Below are 18,905 nucleotides of genomic sequence, written 5' to 3' on the forward strand. Positions count from 1 at the left end.
TCTATGTAAAATGTATTAGCTTTCTATAAGCAAGAATCTTTTTATGAATAAATAGAAAAGGCAAATAAAATGCAAAAATATTGAATTTAAAGGCATCATTGAGCCTTTGAAGAAATCAGGCTAAAGAACCTAAGATTCCAGAGAGAGGTGAGTTGTAGAAAGGTGAGCAAACAATCTGTAACCAGTGTCACCAGAATTTGTTACCAGATTCTGACATGGCAAGAGGCTAAAAACTGGTAAAATAGGCCCAGGCAAAGGGCCACTCTGGAGAACAGAGAAATCATACCATTTGGCAATCTAAAATGACCGAAGACAAAACTAGAATCTTTGAGTATTTTCAAACACATACCAGTTTGGTTCCCGAGACATCTGCCAAATTCTGAAGCTACATTGTGCTACAAATTATATCTGAAAATACCTGAAGTGTAGATTAGAAATTTCCAATTTCACAGAACACAGATGTTAGATTTCAGGGCTTGCCAGGGTTTGGGGATCTGGTGAACCAATCATGTTCTCAGCTGAAAGTCTGGTACACTAGCTCTTAGGAATAACAGCAAGCCACAAATATACTGAGCATTGCCTAAGAACAATGCAACATAAATTTGGCTCAATCCCTCAATCTCTTGGATCAAGAGAATTCACCCTTCCTCTGTCCAGCAAAGAAAAGATGCAACTCTTATGGGAAAATGGTAACATCATCCAGAGATTTACAGTTGCTATAAATAAGGTCTAGCACTCAATCCAAAGCTACTAGGATTGGTAAATAATAGGGTTATACAAGCAAAAGCCAAGATAAGAACAATAACAACAACAACAACAACAACGAAACAGACAACGTAAACAGTCTCACAGGTGAACTAGATATTGGATCAATGACTTGAGAATAATTATGATTAGGATGTCTAATAGAAGATGAATAATTTTATTGGAGATTTGGAATCTGTGAAAAATCATCAAACGGAACTTGCTGAATTGAAAAATACAATATCCCCAATTAAGAATTTAATGAATTTAAGAAGCAGATTAAACACCAGAAGGCAGCACAGGTGAATTGAAAGATAGGTCATGACAAAAGATTTAAACTGAAGCACAGAGGAAAAACAGAAGGAAAAATAAAGCAGATGTTAAATACCTATGAGGCAGAGTGAAAAGTCCAATTTACATGTAATTAGAGTCCCAGAAGGAAAGGAGAAAGGGATTTGGGCAGAAATAGAGGTAATGGTCAATAATTTTCCAAAGCTGACTGAAGACTTCAACTGACTTTTTTTTTTTTTTTAAAGATTCTATTTATTTATTTGACAGAGAGAGATCACAAGTAAGCAGAGAGAGAGAAGAGGAAGCAGGCTCTGGGATCATGACCTGAGCTGAAGGCAGAGGCTTAACCCACTGAGCCACCTAGGCACCCTTCAACTGACATTTTAAGAAGCCTACAAATATGGGACACCTGGTGGCTCAGTCAGGTAAGGGCCTGACTCTTTTTCAGCTCAGGTCATGAACTTGGGCCATGAGATTGAGCTCCCCTGTTGCGCTCCATGCTGAGTGTGGAGCCTGCTTAAGATCCTCTCTCCCGGGCGCCTGGGTGGCTCAGTGGGTTAAGCTGCTGCCTTCGGCTCAGGTCATGATCTCAGGGTCCTGGGATCGAGTCCCGCATCGGGCTCTCTGCTCAGCGGGGAGCCTGCTTCCTCCTCTCTCTCTCTGCCTGCCTCTCTGCCTACTTGTGATTTCTCTCTGTCAAATAAATAAATAAAATCTTTAAAAAAAAAAAAAAAAAAAAAAAAAAAAGATCCTCTCTCCCTCTCTTACTTACACTTATGCTCTCTCTCTAAAATAAAATTTTAAATACTAAAAAAAAAAAAAATTCTTGCAATTATCAAGCAAGATAAACATAAAGAAAACTACATTACCTCCAAAGCATCAAGGAGAGTGTATTGATAATTTCCCAATAGAAAAATAGCAGTTAGGATATAATGGAACACTACCTTTTAAACTACTAGAAGAAAAAAATGCCAATCTAGAATTCAAAACCCAGTATTCTAACCAAATGAAGGAGAAATAACAATCATATGATCCCCATTAACTATGGCATATACTTGAATTCCTCAGTCTGACCTTTAGGAAACTTCCAGACTAGTCCTCTGACAACTCTTAAAATTTTATTTTTTGTTAGTCTGTGTCTACATAGACTAAGTCTACTTAGTCTACTAAGTCTATGTCTATACCTCCTTCTGGATATAACCAGACTTGATCTCATTCCAGATATGTGCTTATAATCGTTGTCTTACCTTATACACCTTCACCTTGACTCCCACTTTTAAATTCCAACTTGTCTTTAGCACAAAACACAGCTTCTACTTTCATTTGAAAGCTTTCCCAGGCCTCTATCAAAGTCCTATATTTCGGTTTTGATATAGACTGTTTTTCATAGCCATTTACTAGTTTTGTAAGTACTATATTTCATATTTCAGATGACATTGATTTCCAAGACATAACATTATTTTATATGTCAGGAAGAAAGAATAAAATATTTCCAGTTAAACTATGCATTCTACAGTTCCTTAACAATAGTCAAGGTAGCTTCCTGTTGTTTTGCAATTTTTCTCATCTATTTTAAGGGATTTGGCAATTTCTCCTGCTCTTATTTGCATTGCCTGGTACAAAATAGGCAGTCCTTTACACACACACACACACACATTTACCTTTTGGGGCGTATTTTCCTTTTTTAGAGGTGTCATAACATACTTAGTTTTTGCTTTATTATAAAATGTAGAATTCTAAAAAAAAAAGTATGGAATTTTCTCAAGAACAATTATTTGCTTAGTCTGTGTAAACTTTGTGTCTAGTTTCAGTGCATTTTTATAAGCATTTCAGAGGTTTTTCATTTTAATGGTGTAACACGGGGTAATATTTTGTTTAAAGATTTTTATTTATTTATTGGATAGAGTGAGTTGGATATTGGGTATTTTTGATTCCCAAGACTAAAAGATTTTCCAAATTGGATATTGGATAGAGAGAGCGCTGTGTTGGGAGAGGGAGAAGCAGGATCTTGAGTGAGCAGGAAGCCTGATGCAGGGCTCAATTCTAGGACCCTGGGATCATGACCAGAGCCAAAGGTAGACGCTTAACCAAGCCACCCAGGGGTCCCTCACACAGCATAATAGTTTTAAGACATTCTAAATGTAATTAAACTCACTCCATGTAGCACCAACCATGCACATGATTTGAATGGAATGATGACAATATGAACAACGACAACCAAGTGTTGAGCATGTCTGGGCAATGACAACCACATCCTGAGTTTAGCCTGTTTGACAGGAACTGTATTGACATATCTCAATTTGAGATGATAACATTAAATAATATAATCTTAGAATCAACAAGATATTGTACTACTTGCCTCCTGCATAGATTCTAAGGTCCAAGAGGGCCTGAAGTACTTCCTTCATGTTGTTTGGTACAATTCTAGCATACTGTACCCATAGAAAACATGAGTATAAACAACATAATAGGTAATCAAATTTAATTTAAAAAGGGGGAAAAAACTTGTTGAATTAAAGTGGAGAAGAAAAATGCATCATGTTACCAAGCAAAATTACCCTTTGTCAACATTAGATAAGATTTATTTTTAGATATGTCATATGCAGTATGCTTTGGTCTTTTAAGAGGTCTGTGAATATTTATAAGGGGGTCCATGTATAACCAAAATACAGTAGTCTGGAACACAGTAGGTTCAATTTATGTGAGCAAACTTCATCAACACTCTACTGACTTACTCCTATCAACAAACAAGTCTTTATTTAATGGAGTGAGAGTTAATCCCAAGATTTTTCTGTCTGAAGACATAGTTTGCAAACTAGCAAAGTGATTGCAGAAATCTTAGAGAATTTTGATTGTTACTGATCCTCTTCTATATTTGTGGATACTGAAATTTATTTATAGGTCAGAAGTATTGTTGTAGTTACTCAGGATCATATGTCCTGAATGGATTAGATAAAGCACACTATAATTCTTGTGGTCAATATGAATAACCTCACCAATTTGGATTTGATAATTCAGAAAGTGTATTAATTTGAACCTTGTAAAATCCTTTTAAGTCTACTCTACATGTCTGGGGAATAGGAGAGGGAGAATATTTGAAAAGATTGTTCATAGTACAAAAGACTTGTGGGAAAATGTCTTAGTTAAGAAACAAATTGTTTTCAATATCCCTAAAGCATTCATTTTATACTAAAATGTAATGTTTAATTCAAATCGTTTTTATTTGTTAATCAAAACAGGTTCTTGAACACTAGTGGTCATTAAAAGCATTCCTGCATGCTCTTTGCAGTAACAAAGCTGGTATGACACAATGAAAATCTTTTACTCTGGGGAATCAAAAATGTATTGGCTTCAATCATGAGATGACATAGGGCAGTGTCCTTAACTAGTCCTGGTTCTAGTTCCTCATAGGAGAAACGCGACTTGGGATACCTCCTAAGGCATCTGTAAGAAGTAAATGAGCTAACTGTGTGAACATTCCTTGGCATACTGTTGGATTTAAATAAATATTTATTGGGTTAATCCATTATTTAATGAGTAAATTAAATTTAAACTTCCTTAATCCAGACTTTTAACTCATCTTATTGTCAGTTAAGATGGTTTTATGTATGCGTGTTGCACTATTATTTCCAGTTGCTTTTTTTTTTTTAAAGATTTATTTATTTTTGAGGGAGAGAGAGAGAAAGTGTGAGCAGGGGAGGAGCAGAGAAAGGGGGAGAGAATCTCAAGCAGACTCCCTGTTGAACATGGAGCCTGAGTCATGGTTCCATCTGAGGACCCTGAGATCATGACCTGAGCTGAAATCAAGAGTCCCATCCTTAACAGACTTAGCCACCTAGGCACCCTCCAGTTCATTTCTAAATGAGGGATTGGTATGTCTTTCTAGTTAAGGGCTAGATAGTAGATATTTTAGAGTTTGTGGGTCACATATGGTCCCCATCTCCTATTCTTCTCTCTGTGTATGTTTTTTAAAACAACATTTAAAAATGTAAAAACCATTCCCAACTAATGGACTATGCAGAAAGAGGCAGTGCCAAATTTGGCCTGTGACTATAGTTTGCTACTCCTTGATCTAAACTTTCTTTATTTAATACTTCCATTAGCACCTTCATTAAGGAAGGTGTTCCATTTTATTTCTGTACTTACAATGCACATTACTAATGTGTTTCCAAGGCTTGGAAAGATAAGAAACCCAAATTTAGCTTTCTTGGGAAAATTTAGAGTACTCTCAATTACTGTATTTGAGAAAGTAAACTGTGCTTCAGGGATGGTTTAGCAATTTCCAGAAAACTATGAAGAAAATAAAAGAGACAGTATTTTTTTCCCTTCTGTCTATGAAACAAATCAAAGACTTTTATGAGCTTGTGCACATGTTAGGAAACACGGAAGTTTGTATTTTTTTTTATTAGAAAATAGGAATTCTTCAAAGGTACATCTGTTAGTCTCATAGGTATTCACATTGATTAAGATTTCTTATTAACATACAATCATCTCCAAATGTTTCCACTTAATTGCTTTTTATTTCAGTTAAGTACCAATGTTCTTTATTCTCACACGTAGTTTAATTAGCATGGAAGGTCACTGAGAGGTGTTAAGGCACAAACTTGCCCAGAGGAAGTAGTTGATGCCTGGCTGGCTTCTAATTATAGAGCATCCTAAAACTGCACAGTAAAGGGGAGTTTGGAGGGAAGAACAATAATGAGAGAATTAAAAAAATGAGCAAGAAGCATCCCTGTGCACAAGAGGACCAAATGCTGAGCTCCTATTCTTATGTTCAGGTCACAGTTGCATATGTTACCAGTAGGACATAAAATACAATGTACAGTAGCTTATAGATCATCTAATAACATTTATTAAACATCCATTAGGTACAAACACTGGGGTGGATGCTTGTAGGGGCTATTAAAGTGTTGAGTAAAATGGTGTTGAGAAACATACAAATCAAATATGTATGATTAAATATCATAATTGCATGTAAAACAGAATATGTTATTCCTTATCATTAAACTTTCATTACTAATAATATTTTTGATTTTACTAAATTCTTACCAAAATTACATTAGAACCAGGCTATTTGGCCACATAATCCATAGGATTAACCATACACAGACATTCTAGAAGTGGTGTTCTCAGCCAATAACAATGTACTCCTCTATGTGGGTTGGGTCTGTCTTAAAAGTATTTATTAAAATCCAGTAATAAATCAGAGGGTACCTATACGTGCTACAAAATTATTTTTTAATTTCATCAAGTAAATTAACACACACTTTGCTGTAAACAAGATGTGCCTTAATAGCATTAAAATAGAACTCAACGTATAACACTTTAGTTCTTTAGTTTAGCTACAACTTTCCACAATGACTCCTCTGGGGATAAATCTAGGTATCCCTGTATTTTATGTTAGTGCATTTCAAAATGATAAAAGCAAACTTTGCCTTCAATGAGTGTGGATGATAATAGCGTATAACATTTGCAGATAACACCTGTTCTGTGGAATAGTTTCAGGAGCTTATTAAGCCTTCCCAATTTAATGTATACCAATCCTAAGAGGAAAGTACTATTGTTATTGTCACTTTACAGATAAGGAAGCTGAGGCAAAGAAAAGGTGACTTGCCTGAGTCATGCTCAGAAGTAGGAGAGCTGGGCATTAAATCCAGTCCGTGCGATTCCAGCATCTTCTGCTAGTAATTCAGCCTTCATGTAAATGTGTATATATCATAAAATATGGAGTGGTATGACTGATTCATCTCTCCACAGCACGAGTGAGCAAACAGCATTACATGTTCATTATGTACATTTAATAAGGAGGATTTCTTTGGTGAGGGAAGTTTAGCTGATATTTCTTTGCTCCTCACTTCACCCTTGTGAGCCTCAGTTCCTTCACATATGAAATGTGGGGGTTGGGGGCAGACTCGGTTTCAATAGTCTTTTTTATTTTAAAGTATTTTTTAAGGTGTAAAATCATCACTCTTATACAAATACAAAATGAACACATCTCAGGAATCTATTGAACTTATTAAGTAAGGAGAGAATCAGCAGGATGTTAAAACTGGATTCAATGAATTTGAATTACCACACTTTTATTGTTGAACGAGAAATGTAGAAATTAATTTACAAAATGATGCAAAACTGTCCTTTTTAGGGGAGAGTGGAGCAGTTGTCCCTCCTGGACAGAATTTGCAGGTCTGTGGACAAGGGTCATTTGCTGTGTTCTCTGCTACCTACAAATTGTAAGATAGATCAAAGACAAGGCAGGGCACAGAGTCCCCAGAGAATCAGATAACTCAGAGTGCGTTAGACAACACCTTGTTTTTAACTGAAGATGCCCAAGGATTTTCCAGTGCAATTCTGTCTTTCACAATTTCCCCCCACACCTCAGACCAAGTTCTGTGGGAAGTCTGACCTATGTTTGCTTTGATGGAAGAAGTGGGGAGCCGAGAACTCCTGTCAGTTTGCCTTAATCACTCACCCAAATTCCAAAAATTTTCCCTGCAACTGCCCTTGAGGCAGCTCAGAGGGCTGTGAAGACTGTGTGATCTCTCTAGCTTCCACAGCTAACTAACATTCTGCAATTTCCTGATTCTCCTCATTGGGAGGCAAAAGCCTGAGCTGTCAGAGATAAATGCATTTTGCTATCATCTCACAGTGGATGTGCATTCAGTCCCCATGAAACCAGAAGCATCCTTCTGGGTCTGAAGGCTGGGATTCTGTCTGATTAATTCTCAGAGATTCTCCTATGCTCAAAAGCTTGAAATATGCAAAAAAATGTTACGTCTGGAACAAAGTCTTCTCTGAAGTTTGTGTCTGTTAAACCCCAGGATAATCTTCAGCGAGGACCTGGAAGCCCTTTCTTCCATCCCAAGGGGCCTTTGACCATAAGGCATTCATAACACTGTTAGATATGCATGCACATTCCTTGGCTATTTCATTAACAGGGTTCCCAGGAATGGACATATGAAGGGGCTGGGCTGGCAGGGTTTGTTTAATTAGAATGGAAAAGTCCATAGTTAGTCATAACCAATTTACAGGCAACTCTGTGAGACCAAGGGTATATTGAAAGTTTTATGTTGACACAAATTTAAATATACATATGCCATGCTTCCTCTGTGGTCATCATTATTGGAAATATTTTCGACCAAGAGGCTTAGATAGAGGGTACAAAGTGAGTTGCTATTTTCTTCCACCATTTCAGCTCTGTATCAATGCTATTTTAAATATCCCCAGAAAGAAATTTCCCCAAAGACTGATTGGGGAGTGAGGTTATACGCTTTATAACTCTAACACATCTCTTCCACATTCCCTGCAGTTTGTAACTCTTTTCTTTTTTTTTTTTTTAAAGATTTTATTTATTTATTTGACAGAGAGAAATCACAAGTAGATGGAGAGGCAGGCAGAGAGAGAGAGAGAGGGAAGCAGGCTCCCCACTGAGCAGGGAGCCCGATGTGGGACTCGATCTCAGGACTCTGAGATCATGACCTGAGCCGAAGGCAGCGGCTTAACCCACTGAGCCACCCAGGCGCCCTTGTAACTCTTTTCTGATCACTTTTCTTTCTCACCAAACCACCAGCACCTGCTATTCATCTGCCTTTGTTCCTTTATTTACATTCTACCTATTCTATTAATACACTTAAATTCAATTAAAATGTTTATTGAGCAAGTAATAGAATAAAGCCGAGAACTCTATAGGAAAAAATCAATTGTGTCACCTCAAGAACATATTCATTATTTACTCCTGTTTTTTTTTAAATTATTTTCTAGTCCTTGCCAGTAAACTCACCTATTTTTAAGACACAATCATAGAGCAGATGCAACTCCATTGTGATTTTTTTCCTCATAAGTATCATAAACATTTTTCCGGTTGCTTTAACAGCATTCATACTTGTCTTTATTCTAATTTTCTATTTACATGAGTTATTTTTCTTATAATAGACACAGATACATTGTAATCTTTAATAAAATATGATCCAGGAAGGTACAAAAGAGATATTAAAAATTATCTGAAACACTACCAACTAGGGATAATAATTGCTATTTTAATAAACATTCTTTCATTCTTTATGCATTATCTATAACACATAGCTTTCAATATATAATTTTACATAAATGGGGTCACATGTGCACACAGATATACAAACAGGACTCAACTTGTTTGTTTCCTCAGTAATAAGACTGGACTTTTTTTCCCATGTCAATGATTATAGAAATGCATCATTACTTTAGGTGCTTGGATTAAAGGTGCTTGGATAAAAGGATTATCTCCTTGCCATACATTTCAAGTACTATGATTAATACATGAAAGGGGAGGCTCTTTTAAACTTTAACTTGTATTTTAAACACTGTTCTTTTCAAAGTTGTAACATCTTACACCTATCACCAGTGTGACTGTCTTTTTTACCACATCCTCCCTGAACCCTGGGTTTTAGTACTTTTTTAAAAAGTTTTAGAATTATGGAAGAAGCCGGAAATAATATCTTAACATTTTAAAATTTGCATTTCCTTGATTACCTGGGTGTGTGTGTATGTGTATGTATGTGTGTGTATATATATACACACACACACATATATATATATATATACACACACATACATACACACAGCCAGGTGTGTGTGTGTGTGTTTGTGTGTGTGTATATATATGTATATATATATATACTCATCCTTTGTATATCTTCTTTTATGACTTGACTATTTATATCCTTGATCCAAATTTCTACTAAAGTGATCATTTTTTTCTAAGTTTTTCCACAAAGTATTTAAACTTTATTACATTAAAGAAGTTATCTTATTTTTACTCAGAACACTTAGCTTTTATGCTAAATCATGTTAAATGTTTAGCAGTTTTTTGGTTGGTTGTTTTTGTTAATGCTCTTCATGTATTTAATGTTTATACAATCAAATTTAGCAGCATTTTCCTTTATTGTTTTTAGTGTTTGTGTGTCACAGGTGGAAAGGCCTTTCTCTAGTATAAAAATACTTTCTCCCTTATGCTTCTAATAACTGGTATTTTGTTATTTTTTAATATTCAGATTGATATATCTAGTGCTTGTTTTGGCATACAAAAGAATGTGAAAATCTAAAATTTTTCACCCGAAGATTAGCCATTGTGTTGTCTCCATAGAACACTGGAAAAGTAAAGACAGGTGGACCTTCAGGTATTATTTGGACTGAAAAATATGATTACACTTGTAGATGATACCAGATTTGAGTAGAATATGCCAAAGGAAATTGAGGACCAACATCATCACTGAGACTGTGAGCATAATTTTACCTGGTAGTGAGGACTCTATTAGTATATAATATTTATTATTATATTAGGTATATATGCTCATGAATAAAGAAATAGAAGAGATCAAATTTAGATATCATAAAATGTTAATGAGATTGATGAAATGCAGAGCGTGTCTTGTGTGGAATATGATAACTGTTTTGGCAGTATGGGGAAGAGGTGAGCAACACAGGACGCAGATGTAAGTGGGTAAAATAGAAGTTTGTAAGTTTCATAGAGCATTGTGCCAAGCGAGGCATAAATTCCATCTTCATTCAAAATATATGAACTGTGAGGGCGATAAGAGGATTGGCCTTATGGGTAGGACTCTGAGGAATTGAAATGTTAACAGACAATAAGTTAGCAGAATGCCTCAGGCAATTACAATTAACGAGAAAACAGGGTGGAGAGGAACTTCATTGAAGATGGGACCAAGGGATTATAAAATCATAAAGGCACATTGTGTTAGTGGACCAGGCTGCTAGAAGGCTCTATATCAGGGGCAAGCCTTCTGAGAAAAATAGAGAAGGCGCTTCCATCACAAACTCCAAGACCCTGGGCTAGCACCACGGGGAGACAGGAGTGTACACAGGTAATTAGAAATGAGACCTTTATTTCACACTGTATTTTAATTTATTCTCACATCTATTCTCTTGCATTGATCTCTCTGCCTGTTCCTGCACTCTCTCTATTGTTGTAACTTTATAGTATATTTTAATGTCTCAGATATCACAAGCTTGCTTTTTACCTTTTCCAGAATTTTACTGAGTGATTGCTTATGCTTATTTTACATTTGCATTTTAGACTGTCTTTGTCAAACATCCCATCCTCCTCAGAAGATCTGTCACTAGCACTTGCCACCTTATTTCTAGTCATGAATAGGTAGTTTAACTAGGGTAACAAACAACCTCCAAATCTCAGTGGGTTAACACAGCAAAAATTCATTTCTTACTCAGAATATATGTCCCTTGTGGGGTGGTGTGAGTGGGGCAGGGGAAAGGATTTGCTCCACAGAATTACTCAGGCCTCTGGCTGACTGGCCCAACACTTCATAGCTATACTACCTCAGCTCCTAGTCACCCTAGTGGAGGGAATAGCTGGAGGATTGTGTGTGCGCTACAGAGATCCATGTGGTCCCCACTCCCAACGCATTGTCTAGAATGCCACTGTCCAACAGAACCTTGTATGATAGTGGAAGGAAGTGTTCTGTAATCTGTACTGTTCAATACAGTAGCCATTAGCCATTTGTAACTAATGAAATGTGAGCACTTGAAATGTGGTTAATATGACAGAGGAACTGAATTTTAAGTTTTGGGAAAAAATAAGTTAACTATATAAGTTATATAATCACACGTGGCTAGTAGCTCTGACATGGGACAGCACAGGTCTAGAACCAGTCACCTAGTACTGACTAAGTGGAGGACAATTGGGTATATAAAGGAATATATGGAAAAATCTGTAAACATTATGGTCTCTGTCTTCACTCACAAAGCAAAAACACCACCAGACACATACATGCACACACACACACACACACACACACACTTCCACTGGGAATTTCATTGTGACTGCAGCAAAATTGTATTTTAATCTTTTAAATATATGGTATTCCTTTTCAAGGATAGGGTATAACTTTCCATCTATTCTGGTATTCTTTTGTTTCAAGACTTTTTTTTCTTAAAATTTTTTCATATATAAATCCTATATATTTCTTTTAGGACTAACTTTTGAGTGAGACACACTAGTGTTAAAATTTTAGCTCTGCAACTTAAACTAATGGAACCTCACTTATGTTAAAATATTTATGTAAATTCTTTAAGTGTCAGTTCATTCACCAATAAAATTAGAATAACAGCACCTACCTACCTACCCCATATTGTCACTGCCACAAATATTATTATCACTATTATTCCTTGTCCTATTACTATTCCTATCATGATAATAATAATTTATTATTATATAAGAAGCTCTTTAGTATTATTTATTTTGCAGAAGGACCAAGTAAGTTTAATGCATTTATATCTGATAAGAATGAGGTTAGCAAAGTGACTGGTCCTTGTTAAATATGCAGTATATTTAGCTGTTGTTGGTACTGTCAACATCATCTTTATCTCATTTTCAACCTTATCATCATACCATCATCATGATTATATCATCATCATCATTGTCAACAGGGGTTGCCTTTTGTTTTTTTTAAAGTTTGTTTTTTTGGTAATCTCTACATCCAAAATGAGCTCAAACTCATGACCCCGAAATCAACAGTCCCATGCTCTTCTGACTGCACCAGGCAGGCACCCCCTGTGGTTGCCTTTCCCCTACCCCATTTTGAATGAGCAGGTTTGGTTGGGATTGTGCCGATCTCCAACTCCAAAGGTGGTTAATTCCATCCCATTGCTACAATGATTGGTTTAGGAGGCTACATAATCTAGGCCAAAGCTAGTTAATACTTGGAAATACCCTTCATCATAATGTTGATAGGTTTGTGACCTAAGGTTAGCTAATGAGACAGAAACCCAGGACTTTAGCCTAGCATTATATGAGAGATGATCTTCCTGCAGGACATAAAAGAAAAGGGGAGACTAACAGAAATATGATATTTGTTAACACTGTGCCATCACATTGAAATGAGCATATAAAGCCTGCTCTACCTCTGGACATTTTGGATTTCTGAGTCAACAAATTCTCATTATTATTTAAAGGTTTTTTTTTTTCCTTTCACCCACTGTTAAATTCTGATTGAATAATGAATGATCTTTCTGATAATTACTTGGGTATTTTCAATATGTTGGGAAATGATATATAGTGATTATATAATCTTTTGTAATTGGGCATCTTATCAAATTCTGTTTGTATTACTTTTTGGATGCTTCTTTAGGGGGTTTCTATGCATATAATAATGTGATTTGAAAACAATGTAATCCTTGTGTTCCCTTTTCTAAAATTAAATAATTTTTTTTTTTTAAGATTTTATTTATTTGTCAGAGAGAGCGAGCGAGAGCGAGCACAGGCAGACAGAGTGGAAGGCAGAGTCAGAGGGAGAAGCAGGCTCCCTGCAGAGCAAGGAGCCCGATGTGGGACTCGATCCCAGGATGCTGGGATCATGACCTGAGCCGAAGGCAGCTGCCTAACCCACTGAGCCACCCAGGCGTCCCTAAAATTAAATAATTTTTTTAACAAACTGTATTGGCTAGCAATTGTAGAAATATGTGAAGTGATGTTGATCATAGCTAACATCCTTCTCTTATTTTTGCTGTTAATGGCTCTTTTTTGATGTATATCAACTTGAAAAAAAATCCTTATTTTCCTTGTTGTTAGATTTTCGATAGCAAATAGCAGATCCAGCAAAAATATAATTCCTTCAAAGATGACCAATCAGAAAATAAAGAGAAAGAAACATATGAAAACTCCTATAGCAAAAAGGCAGCAGAATAAGTTATAAAGGGAATGCCATCACAGAACTTAAAAATGAATTAGAAGGGGCGCCTGGGTGGCTCAGTGGGTTAAAGCCTCTGTCTTCAGCTCTGGTCATGATCCCAGTGACCTTGAATGGAGCCCGGAATCCGACTCTGCTCAGCAGGGAGCCTGCTTCCCCTGGCACGCCCAGCCCCCCCCAACCCCCCCCTACTTGTGATCTCTGTCAAATAAATAAATAAAATCTTTTAAAAAAATGAATTAGAAGCAGTAGTAAAAGGATCTATATGGCAGAAATCTAAATCAGCCAAGTGGGAACAAGCTTAAGAAAATCTGAAAGATAAGTAGGATAAAAATAAAGAAATTTCAGAGGAAATTATAGATTATAAAGAAAAATGCAGAAATCCAACTTATATATACTTGGTGTGTCTGAAAAAGAAAACAAGGACCAATGGCGAACCAAAAATAATTTCAAAAATAGAAAAGGCGTTGGTTTGATAATGAGAGAATGAATCTCCAGATAAAAATGCTTACAATTTATATAAGAAATGATAACATAATTAAACAAGAAAAATAAACCTTGTGGAATGGGGTGTTGAAATTTTATTCAAAAGAAAAAGACATTTCTGTGTTCTGATTTACTTTGTTCCACTGCTTCTGAATCGGTTGGCAATTTTGGTAATAATTTGACTTGGAATGAGGCCCCAAAGCTTTTGAGCTTTTCATTTTGTGCTTGAGCTTTTCAGTCACCTCTGGTATGCAGCTGCAAATTACATTCATTTCCAGGCCCCACCCTTCAGCTGAAAACCCAATTGTGAGGAATAAAACAGGGCACAGGCAGTCTGCTGTGGGTTTTTTCTTCTTCCCTCCCAGTCTTAACTACCAGCTGAGATGGGGGTTGGCAGAAACTTGTAGCTGGTTTTTTCTCCGTGGGTTTTGCAGTCTCTGCACAGCAATGGGCTCTGCCCTGTCCCACCTGCAATTGAGAGGATCTCTGCCCCGGGGTCTGAAGATATGCAGGTAAATGTGAAACATACAAAGGACTTCCTTCCTCAATTTGTGGCCTGCTTCACGGCTCTCTACAACAACATGAGGAAGATCTGGGATGTTTCTGGAGCTCCTTCCCCATTTGATCTAATTTGTATAGCAATTAGCCAGTGGTTTCTAAAGTTGTAGCAGGAGGATGGGACATTGTGGGTTTCTGCATGAAAGAAGTTTTCCCCTACTTGTTGTAGAGGGCATGGGAAGATATTTTATAAATACATAATTATATTTGTAAGTAGTTCCCTTGTGTCTTAGTCCTTAAGCCTGTCACAAATTACATCCTTTTAATTTTTTCCCATTGGTCTGTTACCTCATAAAGATTCTGGACAGAATCCTCAGTGTGCCCTTCCCTCTGATGTACCTCTCGCTCTGTTTCCGTAGTCCTATTCTGATCCACTCTACATAGTGAATGGCAAATATGATAATGCTCTGTGTTCATATTTGATTTGAAGAGGGTATACACCATTTCAAGGCAAGTATGAACTCTCTAGCACAGGGCATCAGTCAGTGTGATGTCAGGAAAACAGAATCTACCCCAGGTAGTTTATTAAATGGACTTTAATATGGGGAATTAGTAACAAAAGAGTTAGAATTGATGAAAGAGCCAAAAGGAGGGATAAGCAACTGCAGGGAATTGCTCTCACTGCTAGATATGGGACGACAAAGAGAAAGGCAATGGATGTTATCTTACCTGGTACCAGGGGGAGCTGGAAACACCAAGGGGATTGTTGGGCAGAAGCAAGGGCTGTGCAGGAGACTCAAAACACCACTGGACAGATTGCCCAGAGGAGAGTGGAAAAGAGAGAAATACCCTGGCATTTCCTTTCTCCTTTGCATATATCTCCTGCCAAGTGCCTGCCATTGGCTGAACCCAATGCAAAATGCTATTTCTTGGTATCAGAACGCTAGAGTTCAGACCAGAGCAGGGGAAGGCAGAGAATGGATATGAGGGCAAAGAGGCAAATGGGACACACAGAAATGAGTTCATGCAAACACAAAGGCTTACCAGAAACTTGAGGAAAATTAAAAATGAAAGACCAAGTCTTGCTTTGATCAAGGGGCTAGAGTATTGTACCTGGTGAGTATGAGGAAAGTGGAGAAGATGGCTTCTTTCATGATGCTACCCCACCCTCTCTTTGAAGCTTGAAATCCCTTTCATAGGAAGTGAAACTTTGGCTCCTCAGATACGAAGCAGAGTAGCATGGACTCCTGGGAAAGACAACACCTCTACCTCTATCATTCAATTCCTTTATTCGTGGAAGAGCTGGTCTCTATTACTCAGTGAACACTTCTCCAGGCTCCAGAGATGAAATCTTGCATTAAACAAAGTTCCCACTGTCAAGTAGCATATGACTTCTGGTGTATTTATGTCGATAGTTATAATTCTGTATATTTTGAGCTAAAACACTTTATAAACTTTATAAAGAGGAAGGAATAGCTGATGCAAGGCATTTTGGCCAAGTCCTGAAGTGCAAATAGGAGTTGATCATTTAAGGGAAAAGAAGACCCTAGAAAGCAGAAAGATTGAGGTATCATCAGAGAATGCTGAGGAATTCAGGGGGCCTAACATGTATATAGGAGAGGAAGAAAACCTAAACTGTGTTAATTCTGCACTGGCCCTTCCGTGACCTACTCCTCAAAGGCACACACACACACACACACACACACAAATTCGTGAAAGGCATTATTTTCAGTTCCCATACATTTTCCAAATGAGCCTAGACACAGAATCCTTCTCCACACAGAGCTGCTGACATCTGTTAATAATTGGCCAATGATTATACAGTGCAATAAAAGCACTCTGGTCTCCTCATACCAGTTTGGAAGTGATGGGTAGTATGTTTTATATGGTGAGGGGAATAGATAAATAATAGAAAAGAAGGGAGATGATGAAGCAGGGGGGAAGGAAAACTGACAACACCGATGTCTCACAATTGAATGTGTGGCCTTACAACCCTGTTGTTTTGTTTTGATCAAAACAAAAATGATGTAATCCTTGTAGTGGCTGCAGGGGGGCTTCAGGTAGTGAACTGCCCATTGGCTGTATACCTTCTTCAGTGACCCTTTCGAAGTCACGTCAATCTGAGCACTGGCCTAGGGGAAACAGTGTCTGCCTGAAAAGTTGCTATGATATTCTAGATCTTTCCATTCTGAGGAATATGACTGGGTGGGAATATCTATAACAACGTGGGGTGACTAGATATATTCTGGGTTTCCAGCTGCCCCTTGTTGGGCTCCTTTGCAGCCCCATTTTCTTCCAGGCTTCTAACTGTAAATATATATACTCCAGTGAAGCAGATCGGAGTAGTACTTTTGCACTTTTGCACTCTCTTTACTAGAGAACAGGCTGAGTTTTAGGGTGAATTTTCTTAATTGCAAGTGGATTTTCTCCCAGATATAAGGCTAAAGAAACTTTGGGGTGTGGCTTAGTTTGAGGTTTGTAGCGCTTTTGTGTTTACATCTAGTCTTACATCAGTAAATCAGCATCTTGGAACTGATAATATCAGACAGATAAAATGAATAAATAGAGCACGTCAAGTTACATATTTAGTACTTTTTTTTTCAGAAGCTTTAATGTATTTTTATATTAACTGGAAATTAGCTGAAAAAGTTTTAAAGCCATTGCAAGAAAAATTACATACTGCCACCCCATGTTTTTCCAGCTGATTCCTAGCAGCTTCTAGTCCAAAACAAAGATGCTTAAAGAACATTAATGAGGACAAGGAAATTTAAATGTATAGTGATAACCGTTTTATGAGCCATCCATTCCTTCCTGTAGTGTTATGTAGAATTTCCCCAGGTGTCTTGTACTTCTTAGAGGTTGAAATTTGTGTTAACTGTTTTTTTCCCACATGAGGGCATCAGTGCTCTAAGCAGCTTTGGAATTCACCCTCCTAAGTTTGACTTTAAGAGCTCTATTTGGAAAAAATGAACACACTTTACAAGCCTCATACATATTAGAATGCATAACATTAACATTTGGTTTATCTTTCTGGGCAAGTCATTCATTCTTTTCTTTCATTCATTTACCAGTGTAATTGTACCTTCTCACATGGGGGAGGAAAAGATGACACACCTGTAACATTGCCACTCCCTTTGCCAATTTGTGCCTTCACAGTCAAGCGGGGTCTATTAGTCTCTCTTACATTAAAGTGACTTGTAGAATTTAGCAGAACAGCAATACTGTAACACATATCGATTTGCAATGAAAATTAATCCATTAAAAAAAACCTCGATGTGTATGTAGGTTCGTATTCCACAGATTTATTTTTACAGCCCAGGATACTGCCATTGCACATCGCCCTTGGCTAATTCTAAATTTCACATTTTTGGTTGTGAGTAGTTCAAGATAATAATATAGATAAAACAAATATAGATTGGTCCCAGATATATTACTCTGAGTGTAGTTATTGGCATAAGGACTAGAGTTTGTCAGTGAAAACTTCTGATATCTCCCTACCAATTAAAAATAAATTAATCACCTCAGCATTGAGATCATCCACAATAAGCCCTGACCTGCTTTTCTAGCCTTATCTCTGCCTGTTCCATTCACAGATGGCAAATGAGTTCCAAAAGAACTGATAATTCACACGCTACTCTCAGCACAGAACAAGGGTATCTGCAATCTATTGCCTTTTCTCATTCTGTCCATTCTGCCTGAAATAGCATTCTTAGACCCCATCTGCATCTCTAGAACCCATGCTCCCTTTGAGGCCCACCATGATGGATCCCAGACCCTCTCACTCTGATTCTGATTTCACCTTGTCCATCCCTCAGGGTGTGATCTCTCTAACAAGGATGCCAGGGGCATATTGTGGCACATCATCCACTAACTGGCCCCATTTTATTATCCACAAATGTATCTGATATCCCTAGACATCTTATTGCAGAAATGATACTGGATCCATCTTTTTGTTCCTTTAGAGCAGAAGTACTTTGCCTTTCACTCAAAAGGATAGAACAAGGAGTTCCCTTCGGATATTTTTGTGAGGTCTTTCTTTTGCCTCTTCTGTGAGTTCACCTCCCCCACCCCCCATCCAATATTTTATGTGTGATGTGGCTACATAACCTTTAACATCCTATCTGACAGTCACAGTTGGTAGGTTTTGCTTAGAGTGAATGGCGTAGACTCAGCTTGCTCAGCCCTGAG

Source organism: Mustela nigripes, chromosome 9, assembly GCF_022355385.1.
Source record: "Mustela nigripes isolate SB6536 chromosome 9, MUSNIG.SB6536, whole genome shotgun sequence".
In the NCBI taxonomy this organism is placed as follows: Eukaryota; Metazoa; Chordata; class Mammalia; order Carnivora; family Mustelidae; genus Mustela; species Mustela nigripes.